This window comes from Panthera onca, chromosome A1 (assembly GCF_046562875.1).
Source record: "Panthera onca isolate mPanOnc1 chromosome A1, mPanOnc1 haplotype 2, whole genome shotgun sequence".
In the NCBI taxonomy this organism is placed as follows: domain Eukaryota; kingdom Metazoa; phylum Chordata; class Mammalia; order Carnivora; family Felidae; genus Panthera; species Panthera onca.
Genome location: NC_138339.1, coordinates 138,884,448 through 138,901,382, shown reverse-complemented (window position 1 = coordinate 138,901,382; position 16,935 = coordinate 138,884,448). Strand labels below are relative to the sequence as shown.

At 40.2% G+C, this 16,935-nt stretch overlaps 1 protein-coding gene across 2 annotated transcripts in view; it reads left to right on the top strand.

The window, feature by feature from the left end:
* Positions 1 to 16,935, top strand: part of ZNF474 (zinc finger protein 474) — a 52,846-nt gene that overhangs the window by 10,682 nt on the left and 25,229 nt on the right. The gene's annotated exons all lie outside the window — the stretch shown is intronic.

Sequence of the window (16,935 nt, the reverse complement as noted above, 5' to 3'; positions counted from 1 at the left end):
TCACGATAACTATGGAAGGTGTTATTATCCCACTAAACATAAGATGTAGCTGAGACACTGAGAAGTTACATATCCCAAGATTCCACAACTGATAAGCATTTTGGAGCTAGATTTCAACTGGGTCTGAATTTATAGGAGGGGTACATAGAAAGTACTTTGGAGTGGAGACTAACAGAGTATTACTTGAGTCTTTGCTATAAGCTACTTTTTCTGCTTTTGTTCAGCAAATAAGACCTTACCAGTGGATTTCACAGTTAGCTTGAAGTTTTTTCCACAGATGTGATAGTGGCAAAATTAAGATCTAAATGACCAGATCCCAGGCCACACAGAAGGGTGAATGTGAACTGGTATAACACCCCAAAGAAAGATGCTCTTTGAAATAGTTTTTTTTTCATTTTTTTAACGTTTATTTATTTATTTTGAGAGAGAGAGAGCACAAGCAGGGGAGGGGCAGAGAGAGGGAGAGAGAGAGAATCCCAACACAGAGCTGAACTCACAAACTGTGAGATCATGACCTGAGCTGAAACCAAGAGTCAGATGTTTAACCAACTGAGCCACCCAGGTGTCCTGATTCCTTCATTTTTTTAATTTCTGTCTAAATGCAGCAAAATTCTATAGCAAAAATTTGCTTTCTTGTCCAGAAGTATTTGTCAGGATTTTTAACAGAAATATTTAGACATATGTAAGCTACATAGTAACATAAGGTGGGACATGGAGGAAACTATTTGAAACAACATTAAACAGATTTTTTGAGAATTGGAGGAAACCTACAAAACTGGCTTTGTGTATTACACATAGTCTCAAATGTTAGGTGCACATCACATTCTGTAAATCAAAGCGATCTATTTTCCTACTACATGTTTGCCTTTAGAGAAAATTCTGCGATGAATCCTTTTAGGAAACTAAAGAACTTCCTTTGGGTAGTCCTTAGATATGAAGTGTTGATATTCTCCAGATTTCGTTATTCAAGATCTTTTTTCAATCATGTGTTGCATGTGTTATAAGAAAATCTATAAAGGGTTCTCATTTCCTATAAGGCAATCAGATTTCCTGAAATTAGCTATAGTGCTTTTCATAATTTGCTTTCAAATTACCTTTCCTGTTACTTAAATCTGTTATTGATTATTTTTCCCCTCTGCCTTTTCACCCACGTCTTACTACCCATCTGCACACACACACACACACACACACACACACACACACACACTAATTTACCAACTCATGTATACACAACCATTTACACACACCCATCCATTCACACCTATCCACACTTCCCAACCACTCATACTCATCTAAATGCACATGTGCTCTCATATACATACCACACTTAGCAATTCATATCCGTTCACACACTCACATATGTCTCTACACTCACATCATACCTATCCATTCCTTTATCCATACACCCACATCCGTTCACTCATACCCATGTACAAACCCACACTCATTCACTCATATCTATCTACACACTCATATACACACACTCACTATCAGCTCTCCACGTTCCTGCACTCACATGCCACGTTCCCACCCACATACAATCCCACCCATCTGCTGACACCCATCTTCACACCCCCACCAGCTAATATTCATCTACACACTCACACTCATGTACCCACTCACCCATACACACACACATCTCCTCACACCTAATTACATACCCGTCTGCTTATAGGCATACACACACTCAAACGCTTCCTCCAGAAATCTTCACACGTGCCATACATATGCCTGTCCTTCCTGCCGCAAACCAAAGTCCCACAATTCTTCAAGCACATCGTACTCTTTTAGATTCCTACACCTTTGCATATGCCTCTGTCTTTGTCAGCTGGAAATGTCTTTCTGTCTTCCCTTCCTATCTAAATCCTCTCCTTCTTTCAAGAGCCAGCTCAAATGACATTGTTATTTTATGCACAAATGTTCATAGTAACTTTATTTGTAATAGGCAAACTATAATGACCCCAAATGTTCTTGAACAGGTAAAACAAATTATGGTACCTACATACCATAGAATCATACTCAGTCATTAAAAGCAGCTAATTATTGATACCTACAGCAACTTAGATAGATCTGCAGGGAATTGCCCTGAGAGAAAAAAGCCAACCCCAAAAGGTTCCATTCAGCATGATCCCATTCTAAAAAAAAAAAGAAAAAAAAAAGAAATTCTAATGTTTGTTTATTTTTGAGAGAGAGAGAGAGAGAGAGAGAGAGAGAGAGACAGAGTGCAAGCAGAGGAGGGTCAGAGAGAGAGGGAAACACAGAATCTAAAGCAAGTTCCAGGCTCTGAGCTGTCAGCACAGAGCCCAACATGGGGCTTGAACTCACAAACCTGAGATCATGACCTTGGCTGAAGTTGGATGTTTAACCGGCTGAGCCACTCAGGCACTTGGACTTGATCCTGTTTATAGAACATTTTTAAATGAAAAATTATAGAAATGGAGGACAGATTAGTGATGTCTAGGAGTAAGAGATGGGGACTTGGAGGGAATGGTGGGAGAGAGAGAGGTGGATATAAATTGGTAACAGGAGAGATCATATGTAATGTTGGAACTGTTCAGTATCTTGGCTGTAGGTACATATGTTCATAGGTGGTAAAATTGTATAGAGCTTAATCTACACACATGTAGTTGATGAACACAGATAAAAGTGGATTGTATCGATATCAATATTCTGGTTGAGATATTATAGTATAATTTTGTACAGTATTACCATTGGGAGAAACTGGACAAGGGCAGGAGGGATCTCTGTATTATTTCTTAAAACTGCCTGTGAATCTGTAATTATCTTAATAGAAATAGCAGTTAATAATAAAATCATCAGGGCTGCCTAGTGAGTTTGAGCCCCGTGTCGGGCTCTGGCTGACAGCTCAGAGCCTGGAGCCTGCTTCAGATTCTTTGTCTCCCTCTCTCTGACCCTCCCCCGTTCATGCTCTGTCTCTCTCTGTCTCAAGAATAAATAAACATTAAAAAAATTTTTTTAACAAAAATAAAAAATTAAAAAAAATATATATAATCATCATGTCATCTTCAGACCTAACATTAACATTAATTCTTAATATCGAGATAACAAAATACATTTTAAAGGATCACAATGTGATCAAACCAAATGGGGTGAAATGCACCTAGGAAAATGTAAACTTCTACAATTAGATTCAAATAGTCAATCACATCAATGTAGACTGAGGGAGACCTGGTTCAGCAGCAGATTATATGGCCACAACTAAGGTCTGGGGACACAAGGATAAAGCAGAGCAACGGTTGTTCACCACTGCGTTAAGCAACACCTCTGAGGCTAATTTACTGAGTAGGTCTTCTTTGTAAGGAGCACACAGCCCAGAAAACATGAGGGGATGTCCCATATTTTGGGTGACTACATCATGTTACTGCAGTGCTTTTCCTGGTGTGACCCTCTTCTACCAGTAGAGAAGTTCCAAATGTGACTCAATTATTGACAAAATAGTCTCACCTCTGTATTAAAATCAAATCTACCTCTTTTTTTCTGAGCACTACAGGTGTAATGCCTGAAGTTTCAAAACCTCCCACAAAAGACCACTAGAGTCGTAAGTCAAAGCCAAGTGGCAAGGGTCGTTTATTGCAGGTTCGAACCTGGTCCTCTGCGCACTCGTCGCCGGTGACGCAAGAGGCCACGATTAGGGTTGGTATAGCGTTTTTATAGACAGAGACAAATAGCACAGGGGAGGTTTCAAATTATGAGGGGCCTGATTAGTTGATTTTAAAGTAAGGACATTTATTGTTCTCTAATTGGGCGTCCTTTGTCCTTTGGCAGGAAGGCTTTGTCCGTTACTTGTGGCGGGAGGAAGAAAGGGGGAAGGGGGTAGGTGAGGAATGTGCTAAGCAAGCAGGTTTACAGAAGTGAGAAATGCCGGTTAGTTATATACAATCACTCATTCCATTACATATCAGACTACATTTAGGAAGTTTTACAGCCCATTCTACTACACAGCGGGTTACATTCAGGAAAGGCCTCACAATGCTCGTAGCAAACAGCAAGCAAAACAGACTTCTCAGCAATTGTATTTCTTATCAAAGATCCATAATAAGCAGAAAAGAGAACCTAGCTTTAAACTAAGGCAGGGCTGTCATTTGGATTCAAAGCTGTTCCTTTCACAGGCAGTATCTCCAATGTTCTTGGGCTGTTTGTATAGTATATTCCAAATTTTGTTTTTGCTTTTCTCATGTTTATGTAGTACATATACACTGGGTTTTAAATGGCTAACCCATAATGGCCATGAACTATTGATGCCATTTAATGGGGTTACACAGAAAGTGTCATTGGTGCAGCATGTTGGGGAATCCTTTTTGAGCTAGGGCTCTGTAGGGGAGGAAAAAGTTTCTCTACCTTTTTGGCTCGGTGACAGGGACTGCAAAATACACTGACAAAAGATAGGTTAACAAGATAAAAACAAAGTATATTAACATGCACATTCCACATCCACACGAGAAGACTCAGTGATGAGTAACTCTCCGGCTGGTCAGAGTTTGAAATCTATAAAGAAACTTAAAAAAGAATGATAAATTTGTGGTGAAGTGACAAGACAAAGAAAAAGGGATTTAGGCTTTTAGAGGCAACAAACTATAGGAAGGTAAATATATGGGGGAAACTAATGGAAGATACAGGTTATTTAGTGACGTTACATATCTTACTCTTGACGCTGGCCTCTAAGCTGACAAGAGTCTAGAGTTGTCTTTGATGAGTTCTGCCCTTCCTGGTTTGGAAAAGAGAGACATCTTTACAAATTTATGTCCTGCTTTAAGGCAAATAGAGGGAGGGCAGATTGCTTCCCTTATATCTGCTTCTTCCCAGTTGCCTTCACCTCAAAATAATCCATATGCCAATGTGGCATAATCTGATACCCTACAATTCACAATAGGAAATCACTGTGCAAAACAGAAATGGCTTTTCGGCTCAGAATCCAAACCGGTAGTGACCTTTCCACCTAGGAAAGGTCCAATTATTTGAGAAGACTGGTTGTGGTCCTGACAACACCATTAAAAAGAGAGAAGGGAACCCTTATCATGTACACAGCACTCCCTTAACAAGAAATGGAGCCAGTCAGCTCCATTTGAGCTGAAGAAAACAGTCAGTAAAGACTCTACCTGATATAAAAACATGCGGAGGCCAAGACAAAGAATACAGTCAAAGAGGAAAGGGGAGAACAAGCTTGGCATGTGGACAGGAAAGCTGTAGAGAATGCCAAATCTGGTAAGATTATTTCACAACCAGTCACACTGGTTGAGGGTCCTCACCAGAGGTACAAAGAGACACTGGACTCTGCTGTCTAATGTTATGTGAATATTTATGCCTTTGTTACCATAGAGTGAATTGTTTTATAATTCTCATTCTAGAGGGCCACCTGGGGCATCTTATCGTGGCCCCTGGGATGGAATCCCCCCAGGGCTGTTTCCAGTGGAGACTAGAGCTGGGTGACTCTGAACTGACTATTAAGGTTCTGGGTCATGGTGCAGGCAAAATTAGGGGGAGCAACATTTTTGCAGAAGTCTGCATTCACAATGCTGATCTCTTTCTGTTGTGGTGCTTTAGTTTTCTGTTACTGCTGTAGCAAAATACAATAAAATTAGCAGGCTAAAACAACCCACATTCACTATCTCATAGTTCCATATGTCAGAAGTCCAACAAGTGTTGCCAAGCTGTGTTCATTTTGGGGAGCCCTTTTTGGAGGCCTTGTGTCTCCTTGGTCTCCCAGCTTCTAGAGACCACACACATTCTTTGGCCACATAGCTTCTTTTTCCCGGCTTGAAGTCAACCTTGGCCAGAAGGGGTGCTTTCTTCTTTGGTTGTCCAAACTCTTTAAGGGAAAGGATTTCCACTTTTGAGGACTTGTCTGATTATATCGGGCTTATCATTTCTAATCCTGCTTTCTCCAGAATATAATAGAATGAAAATATAAGCCACAATCTTGTAGTGGTAAGCATTGAGTCATGTCTCCAGAGCAAATTAGCAGTGGCGTCAACCATGGGACACCCTACCCAACAGCACCTTCTCTTTATTGTGTTGGATTTTTCTTCCAGACTTAACGTGGAGACAGACAGACAGTGGAAGGAATGAAAGAAAAGTAAGAAAGCACAGAAGGTGGGGAAAGAGCTTGTTGAAAACACAAGAAAGAGGAAAAATCAACATCCACAGAGTTGACTTTAAATTGAACTCTTCTTTTTACTTTTTTCTTTAAATGTTTGTTTCTTTATTTTGAGAGAGAGAGAGAGACAGAGAGACAGAGAGAGAATCCCAAGCAGGCTGCATGCTGTCAGTGCAGAGCCCGAAGCAGGGCTTGATCTCATGAACCTGTGAGATCATTACCTGAGCCGAAGTCAAGAGTCAGATGCTTAACTGACTGAGCCACCCAGGTAATGAGATTTTGGAATGGTGGGAATCCAGAACCGATGGCCGATAAAGAATTCTTGAGACATCTTTGGTGCAAAAAGGTGATTTTATTAAAGCACGGGGACAGGACCTGTGAGCGGAAGGAGCTGCCCTGCGGTGGTGAAGATAGACTGGTGATATGCTATGGAGCTGGGGGAGATAAAGGCAAAAGGGAGGCCCCCAGTGGGACTTTGATATGCTAAAGATGACTCCTAAGATACCTGAGCGCTTGATATTGTCAAGCTAAGGTTGTTTTCCCTCTAGTAAGGCATTTACATTATGACAGTAGGGGGTTCTTGGAGAAATATTCTACTTTGTATTTGCCTCAAGTATTTGTCAGTGGGCTGCATGTTATAAAGAAATTTAATTTTACCTGCCATTTCCTTCTTGCCTTTGTTCCCCACATCACTACAGAGGGGAGGATGACATTAGGGCTCCAGGAAACTGAATCTACAGGTTTCTGGAGATTAGGCTATTGATAAGGTTGCCTTTTTCTTGTAATTCATTAAGACATTGGTAAACTCATGGAGACTCGTGTCCTGCATAACTGTGATCTCTATCAGTTTAACCATTTGTTTTCTTTCCTTTCCTTTGTTCTTGGGCAGCCAGGAGTGCTTGAGAAATATCACAGATATCTCACAGGGAGTGGGGGCAGGGGAAGGTGATAGCTTGTGCTTTGCCCTCAGCTTGCCTTATGCTCCCTCATCACAGGTGCCCCTAAATTGAACTCTTCTAATCAAATATGCTGATATTTCTGATCTTCAATGGTCTTCTTTTTGTTCACTAAAGGAAAACAAAATAAAGCAGTTGATACACTGACCTTCTTACTGTCTGATAGTTACTACTGGGTGTGGGTGGAAGGAGGCTTTCAGTAAATTTTAAACCACCAACAAAAGTAAACTACAAGCTAAGAAGGTTTGCAAATAAAGAGCTGTCACCACATTTCATGATTGGCCTGGGCTCTGGGAACAGAGAGGATGGACAAGTTCCTCTTAGACACCAGGAGACGCCTTCTAGTGGTTTCCTTCAACAGGGGATATCCCATGTAAGATTCCTGAGCAATGAAAGGTTGTTGTATGAAGGGCTGAACCATCAGGGATCTCAAACCATCTGGCCTGTGAAAGAGTGCTTTGTTCGTGAGTCAGAGATGTCAAATTGACCAACAATAGCTTTTTGATGACTTATTTACATAGGAGGATGGGAAATGCGGGGGGAACAGCAACAAAGAGCCCACGTTCAGAAACAGCCTTGAGCTTGTACATAAATCCCTGGGTCTCCAGAGGCATCACCAGGGAAGTCATGCTGAGCATATCAGAAAATAGAGGCACATTCATGACACACACAGCAGAAACCCAGCCTGCCTCCTGGGCTCGGCCCTGTTTTTGACATTCTTCCCAGGGACTTTCCTCAGAAATAGCTTTGGGTGGAGAGAGCATTGACAAAGGGTGTTGATGTCTTCAATGAATGGTAATGACGATCAATTTAAGTGTCAGCCAGGCTCTGGGAGGCGCCGACCTCCCGGAGGTGGGTGGTGCTAAGGCTGTTGCCTGTTGTCTGGTCAATGGGTGATGTGGTTAAGAAAAGGTTCCTCCAGGATATAGTGAAGCCCATCTCTCCTCGGCCAATCTCCCCTGGCCAAGTACCTCCCTTCAAAGCCAGCTGTGTTCTTCTTTGTGCTTATTTCCACCTGGACCCACTGAATCCAGCGACTACCCTTCTGATACTACCACTCTGTGGCTTGTAAGTGTGGGCCGAAAATACCACACTGAGGTAGCACACCGAGACAATAAATCATGTACATGAAGACAGTGGGAACTCTGTGCAAACATATCACATGACAGGGGCAACATGACATGAGCATCTAGTTGCAATTTTTAAATAATAAAATGGTATCTGTCGTTTCCCCCACTGTTTTATCATAATACATCAACTTGAGACCCTTGATGGATATCTGATATCTCATTCTAGGTTGAGAAGGAATTGCCATGCCATTCTTAAACATTTTCAGTTCAAACTAATTTATAGGTGGTACTTGACAAAAAGGCCAGTTTGTCAGAAAGAAAAAGTGTGCCAGATTCTGTAATCCGCACAAGGAAGCATAATTCTCTTAGGACATATTTCCAGCCCAAATCTTGGAAATCCAGCAATATATTGTTAATGGCTTGTTGATGTTCTTTTGACTGATTCTTTCTTTAGATTAATAACTGAAGCCATCCAACATTCTTCATCTGAGGAATCATTTAACGGTAAATCAAGAATCGTTGGCTTAAGCAGAAGAGTAGCTCTTATTATATCAATGGTAACTGAATAATTATGGGAATGCCTCCAAAAAGTTCAGATGGTCTCCAAACACATTTATTGCCTGTTTGTGTTTTTCTTTCTTTCTTTCTTTCTTTCTTTCTTTCTTTCTTTCTCTTTCTTTCTTTCTTTCTTTCTTTCTTTCTTTCTTTCTTTCTTTCTTTTTCTTCTTCTATCATCTCTCCTGTGGCTGATCTAAACACTGGCTGCTTGATTTTTTTTTTTCTCTCTGAAAGTAGATGCATCATTTCCTATGACCCTCCAATAATGTTTGAAAATTCCTCCTCAGGTCACTGGTTCTTTCTTTTCCCTTTGGATATTCTCTTCTCTCTTAGAAATAAATCTTTCCGCCTCTCTCTGCTGTCATTACAAAGCTTCGTTTCTGAATTTTTACCAATAAATATGTCATGTTTTTAGGAAATATCTCCTATAGAGGAGACTTCAACTGGATTCCCAGTTGACTGAGAACAAGTGCTCCTTGAAGGGATTTTCAAACATTTAGTTGAGGAGGAAAACAGGGGAAAGGGACATTTTACAGCAAGGATCACAAATGGTCAGGAAGTCAAATGCCTTTGAGAATCAAGAATGAACTGCAAGTAAATAAATCAAGGGGCTGATGAGAAACTTTGGAAGAGTGAAAACTAGCTGTCTGACCTATAGGCATGGCCTTTATTCCATATGTTTATATTGGTTGTTGCCACATTGGAATGTAGACTCTGTATGGCCAGATCTTCCACTTTCTCAAAGGAAACCAAAATCCTGATTTGTGTGACATCTCCCAATTTTAAAACAATTGCACCCAATTCAAACATTTTTAACTCTAAGCAGGCCAAAAGGAACTTATCTGTGGACTGGATTTGGCCTATCAACCCTTTTTTAAAGTCTTGATAAAGAGCTATTTGGAATAGAATAGAAATACTCCAAATTTCAGAAAAGATGGTTTGTATATTTGTTTATTATTCCACAGCCTAACTCCCCCTCCCCCCCCTTTTTTTTTTGCCTACCCTTTGAATTTCTATACATGATAGGATTCTAATGTGATGAGACTGATGGTTTCCATAACCAGTTCTCTACCACTCCAAATGACAATACTACAATTACATGGTCATACCTGTGTGGCATTTGTGACTCGAGTACTCTGTGATTTGGAAACTCAATATAGAGTGAAAATTACAGGCTCAATCTAACAATAGCCTTCATAGGGTGATATTATGAGCCTTAACAACATAAAATGTCCTTACCAAAGGCTCTACTTAGAAGTGTAAAGAGTGTATTTCTCCCATTTTCTGTTTGCATAGCTTTCCCAACACCATAGACTATTATGTCTACACCTGATAATTAGACTGAATGAAGGTGAAGAAACTTACTTCTTGGTTGAAAATGCTTCACAGTGAAGGAAAGACAAGGAAGGGTAAATTTTCATTAACTATTCAAAATCAGACTGGAAATGCCCACGTGGACAGCCAGATTGCCTTAAAGCCCTATAAACCTCAGGCTAAATAGCTTTTCTGAAAGTGGTTTCATTTTTCACCTTTCTGGTGCTGCTTCTGTCATTCCCAAAACAGTCCACCCCCAGTTCCCAGTGGCTCTCACCTTAGAATCTTTTGTCATTCACATGAGAATTATTGGGGACTGCATGTGCTACTGGCCCAGATGCTACACAGAAGGAAGTGCAGAGAATCCGAGTCAGCTGGTCGTCTTTCATCTATGAGTGGGGTCACTGTAACGCGACTCCCTATGTGGCAGTGCTGGCCTTATGGCCGGGCAGTCAGCTGCTGAAGATTATCATATAAAATGAAGAAAAATGCCTAAATGGCGAATTTCTTCTTTTGGTTTAATTCTGTTTGTCACAAATGGAAAAGCAAACATGTTCTAGCTCTTGAAGCACAATGATGGTGGAACCATTACAAAAATAGGTTTTCAGTGGTCTGAATGAGTTGAGGATTGGATGTTAAGATACATACCGTATGATTTTCTGAGATGCTATGAAAGAACTCATTTGAGTTTATATTGGCTGCAATCCTGAGGTAATGTGCAGCCTGAATATCACAGATTTTTATTACTTATATTCTAAGGGTTGTTATATCAGTCAGGAGACAGAAACCATACCACTTATTTAACTAGAATTTCATAAAAAGATTGTTAACCAGGAATGAAGTTGTTATAGGTAGTAACCAGCAGGGTAAAAAGAGAATGCTACTAAATGAAGGAGGCAACAGCTACTATTCCTAGGGCTGAAGTATCAAAGGAAGAGGTTTGGGTTATCAAAACCTAGAAACTTTGAAGAAGTGCCTTATGGAGCTGAAAATTGGATCTTCAAGGAGGAGATACAGAGGGACGCCTGGGTGTCTCAGTCAGCTGGGCATCCAACTTCGGTTCAGGTCATCTCATGGTTCGTGAGTTCGAGCCCCGGCTTGGGCTCTGTGCTGACAGCTCAGAGTCTAGAGCCTGCTTTGGATTCTGTGTCTCCAGTTCTCTCTGCCCCTCCCCTGCTTGAGCTCTGTCTCTCTCAAAAATAAACCTTTAAAAAAAAACAATAACAACAACAACAAAAAACAATGGCCTTCTTGTTCCTTTGAAAGCTCATGGAAAAAATAAGTTTTTATTTTCCTGAAGCAAAATATGTGATTCAAATTTGTTCCCAAAAAAATAATTCTAGGAAAGGGGGATTGTGAACCAATTTCTTCAGAACCATTGGTTCATGTTTACACTTTCAATTTTTTTATTTCTGATTTTCAGGAAAAAGTATATATTTAATAAGTCAGTTTTGGCCCCAAACATGTGCTCTCTCTCAAAAAAAAAATTCTCTCATCAAAAAAGAAGATCCTAAAGTTAAAATATTGCTGTTAGAATTCATTTTGTGCTAGGCCAAAGACAGCTATTAAAATACAACTGTATCAATAAATTTCATAATTTAAAAAAAAGGGAAATACAAATCAAAACCACACTCAGATATCACCTCATGCCAGTCAGAGTGGCTAAAATGAACAAAACAGGAGACTATAGATGCTGGAGAGGATGTGGAGAAACGAAAACCCTCTTGCACTGTTGGTGGGAATGCAAACTGGTGCAGCCTCTCTGGAAAACAGTGTGGAGGTTCCTCAAAAAATTAAAAATAGACCTACCCTATGACCCAGCAGTAGCACTGCTAGGAATTTACCCAAGGGATACAGGAGTACTGATGCATAGGGGCACTTGTACCCCAATGTTTATAGCAGCATTCTCAACAATAGCCAAATTATGGAAAGAGCCTAAATGTCCATCCAGAGATGAATGGATAAAGAAATTGTGGTTTATATACACAATGGAATACTGCGGGGCAATGAGAAAGAATGAAATATGGCCTTTTGTAGCAACATGGATGGAACTGGAGAGTGTTATGCTAAGTGAAATAAGTCATACAAGAGAAGGACAGATTCCATGTTTTCACTCCTATGTGGATCCCGAGAAATTTAACAGAATACCATGGGGGAGGGGAAGGAAAAAAAATGGTTAGAGAGGGAGGGAGCCAAAACATAAGAGACTCCTAAAAACTGAGAACAAACTGAGGGTTTATGGGGGGTGGGAGGGAGGGGTGAGTGGGTGATGGGTATTGAGGGCACCTGTTGGGATGAGCACTGGGTGTTGTATGGAAGCCAATTTGACAATAAATTTCATAATAAAAAAAAAAAATAAAATAAAATAAAATAAAACTGTATCATTAGAATTAGGCTTTAATTATAGATTTCATGCAAGTAGAAAACTATTTAAAAGTGGCTACAATAAAAGTAGACATTTATTTCTCTTATGTAAATAAAGACCAAGGGTGACACTCGAGAGTTTTATGGTGGCTCCACCTTTACCAGGAACTCAAGTCCATACATGTCCGTGCTCTGTCATGTCAAGGGTCACGTGGATGTAGTCTGGTCCAAAATGGCTGCTAGTGCTCCAGCCATCACCTCTGTGTTTTAAGCATCAGTATGAAGGAAGGGAAGAGGAGAAGGTTGTGTCTCTTCCTTTCAGAAAGTGTTCTTACAAGTCTTACACAATACTGGAAAGGGACCTGCAGACTTACCTGGGAAATCATGTGCTCAGCTAAGAATGGGGGCTCTCTTAATTTGAGGAAGTTGGGCAGAATAACTCCTGGTGGGGAAATAGTCATCTTTGCCAGACTGTGGGAGGGATATTATCGCATCAGTCATAAGCCTTGGTGTGAATAAGTCTATCGGCTCCCTTTTTTAAAGCTAGATTTCCAAAGGAAGGAAGACTGGCAAGCATTTTAGGGCACCAGGCAGGGAAGAATGGAGCCTGCTGAATGAGGTGGATGGAAGATATTAAAGACAAACCTCCTCTATTTTACAATTTTGCTCAGAGCCAGAATCAGCTCAACTCCATCTTTCTTATTTATTCGTTTGTACATTTAAAGAATTTGGATTCTATACTAACAGGGAAGGGGTTATGCATCACTTATATTTATTTTGTTTCAAAAGACTACACTTTTAAAAAAAAGATTTAATTCTTGGGTTGTGCTCTTTCCCCTCTTTTATAGGGAAACACCTTCTTATGCCAAGATAGGTTTGGATTTCCATGGTTATTATATTCATCTTTGTCAGTGTGTCCCTCCCTTCCTGTGAACCCCAAAGGGCATGGAAAAATGGCATCATATCGATAAAATGTGATGCCTTCCAAGGCATTCCTTGAATATCCTATGTGCAAATATGGTCAAAATGAATAATTCAGACCAACTGGAGTGAACATTTCTCCACGGCTGCTTGGGGTAAAGCTGGCTGGCTTTGCAAAGTAGTTCTCTTTATAAACTAGCAACATTGCTTTATGATGTGACTGCATGGCAAGCCAATTTCTTAAATGATTCAAGAATATGCATTTAGTATTTTCCACTCATTTGGCCCTTACAACTAACATATAGGGGAGAGCATATGGCCATGCTACACCTTGTCAGAATCACTGACGGAAACTTCCTAAGTTTCTCCATTTGACCCCACCAGTCCCCAAAATTTCACTGGCTTCCAGCTACCTCCTCTTTCCTTTTTTGATACCTTTAATCGCAATAAGACAGAAATTTCAGGAGGACATTGAGGGAGGAAAGAGATGGTAAAAAAAAAAAAGAAAAGAAAAAAAGAGAAAGATACAATTAGGAGTTTGATGATGCTCTCATGTTTGCTCCAAAGTATCTCCAGTGCAAACATGTCCACTTGCAGGAAGATCCATCCCTAATCAAAATGGTGAAGTGGCTGCAAAGAGAACACCTCTGGCCTCTTGGGGCAGCCTTTGCTTTCCCCCTGCACTCACTGTCCCCCAACTACCCCTCCCCCATCCCCACGCCTGTGTGGTAATGTGGATTTCTCTCAGGGATGTTGGTGAGATTAGGAAAAAGATCCGTATTGCATATCATGCAGGGGGAAAATGTCATCGAGAAAGCCAGTTCCAGCAAAATAAAATGACCCCTGTTGGTTCAGGAAAAGTACTGTCCCCAGTATCCCCAGTCTCTCTCTCCTGCTTTTTCCATCTCCAAGGCTTCACCTCCTCCCTTTTCTCTCTTCCTTCTCCTAAAGGGCAACATAAAGCCTGGTGAAAGCTTAGTTACCTTCCCATGAGACATATGAATTGTACATTAAAACAGGGAAGAAGCTCAGTGGGTGGAATGTTCAGCAGAGTGAATCATGGAAAGAGCCGACTCCTGGAGCCAAAGGGAGCTGGCGTTGGTCCCCAGTTCTGTCACTTCAACACTGACTGTCTTGGGCAAGTTACTTGCCTTTTCTGAGTCACAGGGTCTTCAGTTTATAAAACTGAAACAATACCTGCCTCATTTGAGAATTGATTGAAATTATGTGTATAAAAATTAGTGCACTATCTGATGCCTAGTTGGTGTTCAGTATTAGTTCTTTTACCTGATCATAAAGAGACGGGAATTGTTGAGGCAAGTTATGGGGCCTTCCCAGTATTCTGATTGGCTGGGAGCTGTGTGGGGGGTGGGGGGGAGGGAGAGAGAGAGAAAGAAAAGATAGAGATTGTGAGCAAGTTTAGGGTGAGTAAGGTTATTTAATTGCATTGATTTTTCCTGCCTCCTTAAGTCCTTTTGTTGCCTCCAACTTCCAGGTATGAAGGAAAATGGAAAATGAAAACAAGGGGTCCTTGTTGTCAAGGACCTGGATACTGGTCCAACAAGATACTGGAACCAACCGAAGCAATGGTTTGGGGTGATTTCCCCCATGAGCCGATAAAAACCTAATGAAATAATTGTACTAGATGCCTTGTGGGTTTTTCTTAATTTTTAAAAAATTTTTATTTATTTTTGAAAGAGAGAGAGAGAGGGAGAGAACATGAGTGGGGAAGGGACAGAGAGAGAAAGAGACACAGAATCCAAAGCAGACTCCAGGCTCTGAGCTGTCAGGACAGAGCCCAACTCGGGGCTCGAGTTCTTGAAATGAGAAATCATGACCTGAGAGATCAGGACCTGAGCCAAAGTTGGACGCTCGACCAACTAAGCCACCCAGACGCCCCTATTCCTTGTGTTTTTTTAGATCCACTTTCTTTTTTGGATGGTGCCAATCAGGTGACATATTTTGTTTCTCTGAGGTTCATTTTCTGTGCTGGCTACTCTGGGGCCAACACATTCTTTTGTCACGTGTTAATATCACTGTCTGAGGATCTGTCCAAATGACAGATAGCTTCGTTTTCTGTGCCAGAACCAATCCGATAGTCTTAAGTGCAAAGATTCAGACCTTCCTTGGCACCAAAATACAGGAACTAGGCATAGGTCTCCCAGCTTTTTTTGTCCCGTAGCAAATGCAATGCCCAACCAGTGTTTTGACATGATCAGAAGGCTGTCCTTGTGCTGTGCAGACCCAGGCTTCTGCTATGTCTACAGGGTCCAGCCTCAGATCAGCTGCTGCTTTCTTCATGGTTGGGAGTGGGTAATACCCACAGAGCCAGACCTGAGTCACCCTTCCAGAAATGCAGAAGGCCCTAAGACTTCCGACGGCAATCTTTCCTGGGGTTTAGACAGTAATCTTCCCCCTGGGTGAAACTGACTCATACTTTTCCCCAAGGTAAAAATTCTTTAGCCTTTTGCCCGTGATGTTTGGGAAAATCATGAGCCATGTTTTTATAAAAATTATTTGGAAGACAGATAGATAACATCTATTATAATATATCATATAATCATATACAGTTATTTGTAACAATAAATTAATGATTAATATTGATAATGAAAATAATTTAAATTAAATTTAAAATAATTTAAAAAAATAAATTATACATATAATGTAATATATAGTATAATGTATAAATATAAAGTATATTTATATATAATAATAGATATTATCTGTATTATCTATCTTCCATATTATGGTTATTATATATTACATATAATAATATATTATATGTAACTATAATATATAAATAGATATTTATCTAATTGTATATTATCTGTATTATCTAATCTTTATTATCCATATTATCCATCTGTATAGATATAGATACGATAGAGATAGGGATAATACAAGGAAATGGGTTCAATAGCTATAAAAAGAACATCAAGCAAAATTTCAACCTGTCCATCGCAGGGGAGATCTACAGAGATTTTACCAGGAAGGGTAAAGGCCTGGGTGGCATTCTTGGCTTGACCTACATGGCCACAATTTATCCATATTCCATTCCCACAATAAAGAAAAGTGGAAACCTGGTAGGTTATAAGAAGTTTGCCCACTCTGGGGGCTTTCCTGATAATCCTCATAATATTCACTGTTGAACTACTTTGGCGGGAGCTCTCGACCTTAGGCTCATGAGCACTCATTAAGCCTGGCATATTACTATGTCTCGAACATAACATATATCATGACCAAAAATATTTGATAAATTATTTCACCAAAATTAGTTTCACTGGTAATAGTAAGAATTTTATTTTTGGCTTTTAGAATGATTATTCTGAGAAGAGGTTCATAGGCTTCAGAGAACTATCAAAAGGATCCATGGCACTAAAAAGCTGTGAATCCCTAAGGGAGTGGAAGAAAGTCTTTTTACATTACCCACAGCCTCATTAATCTCATTGTCATGGTTGCTGGTTCTATCTTCCGTGGTCTCACCACCATGCCCCTGTGGGTGTGTGCCCTGTGTGTCTGTGATACACTGTAACTGTTGATCTTTCTTTGGACAGAACACTTCTTGATACAGTAAAATTCATAATGGAAATTTTCTTCAAATTTATTTCAAAATTTATTGAACAAATCTTATCTGCCA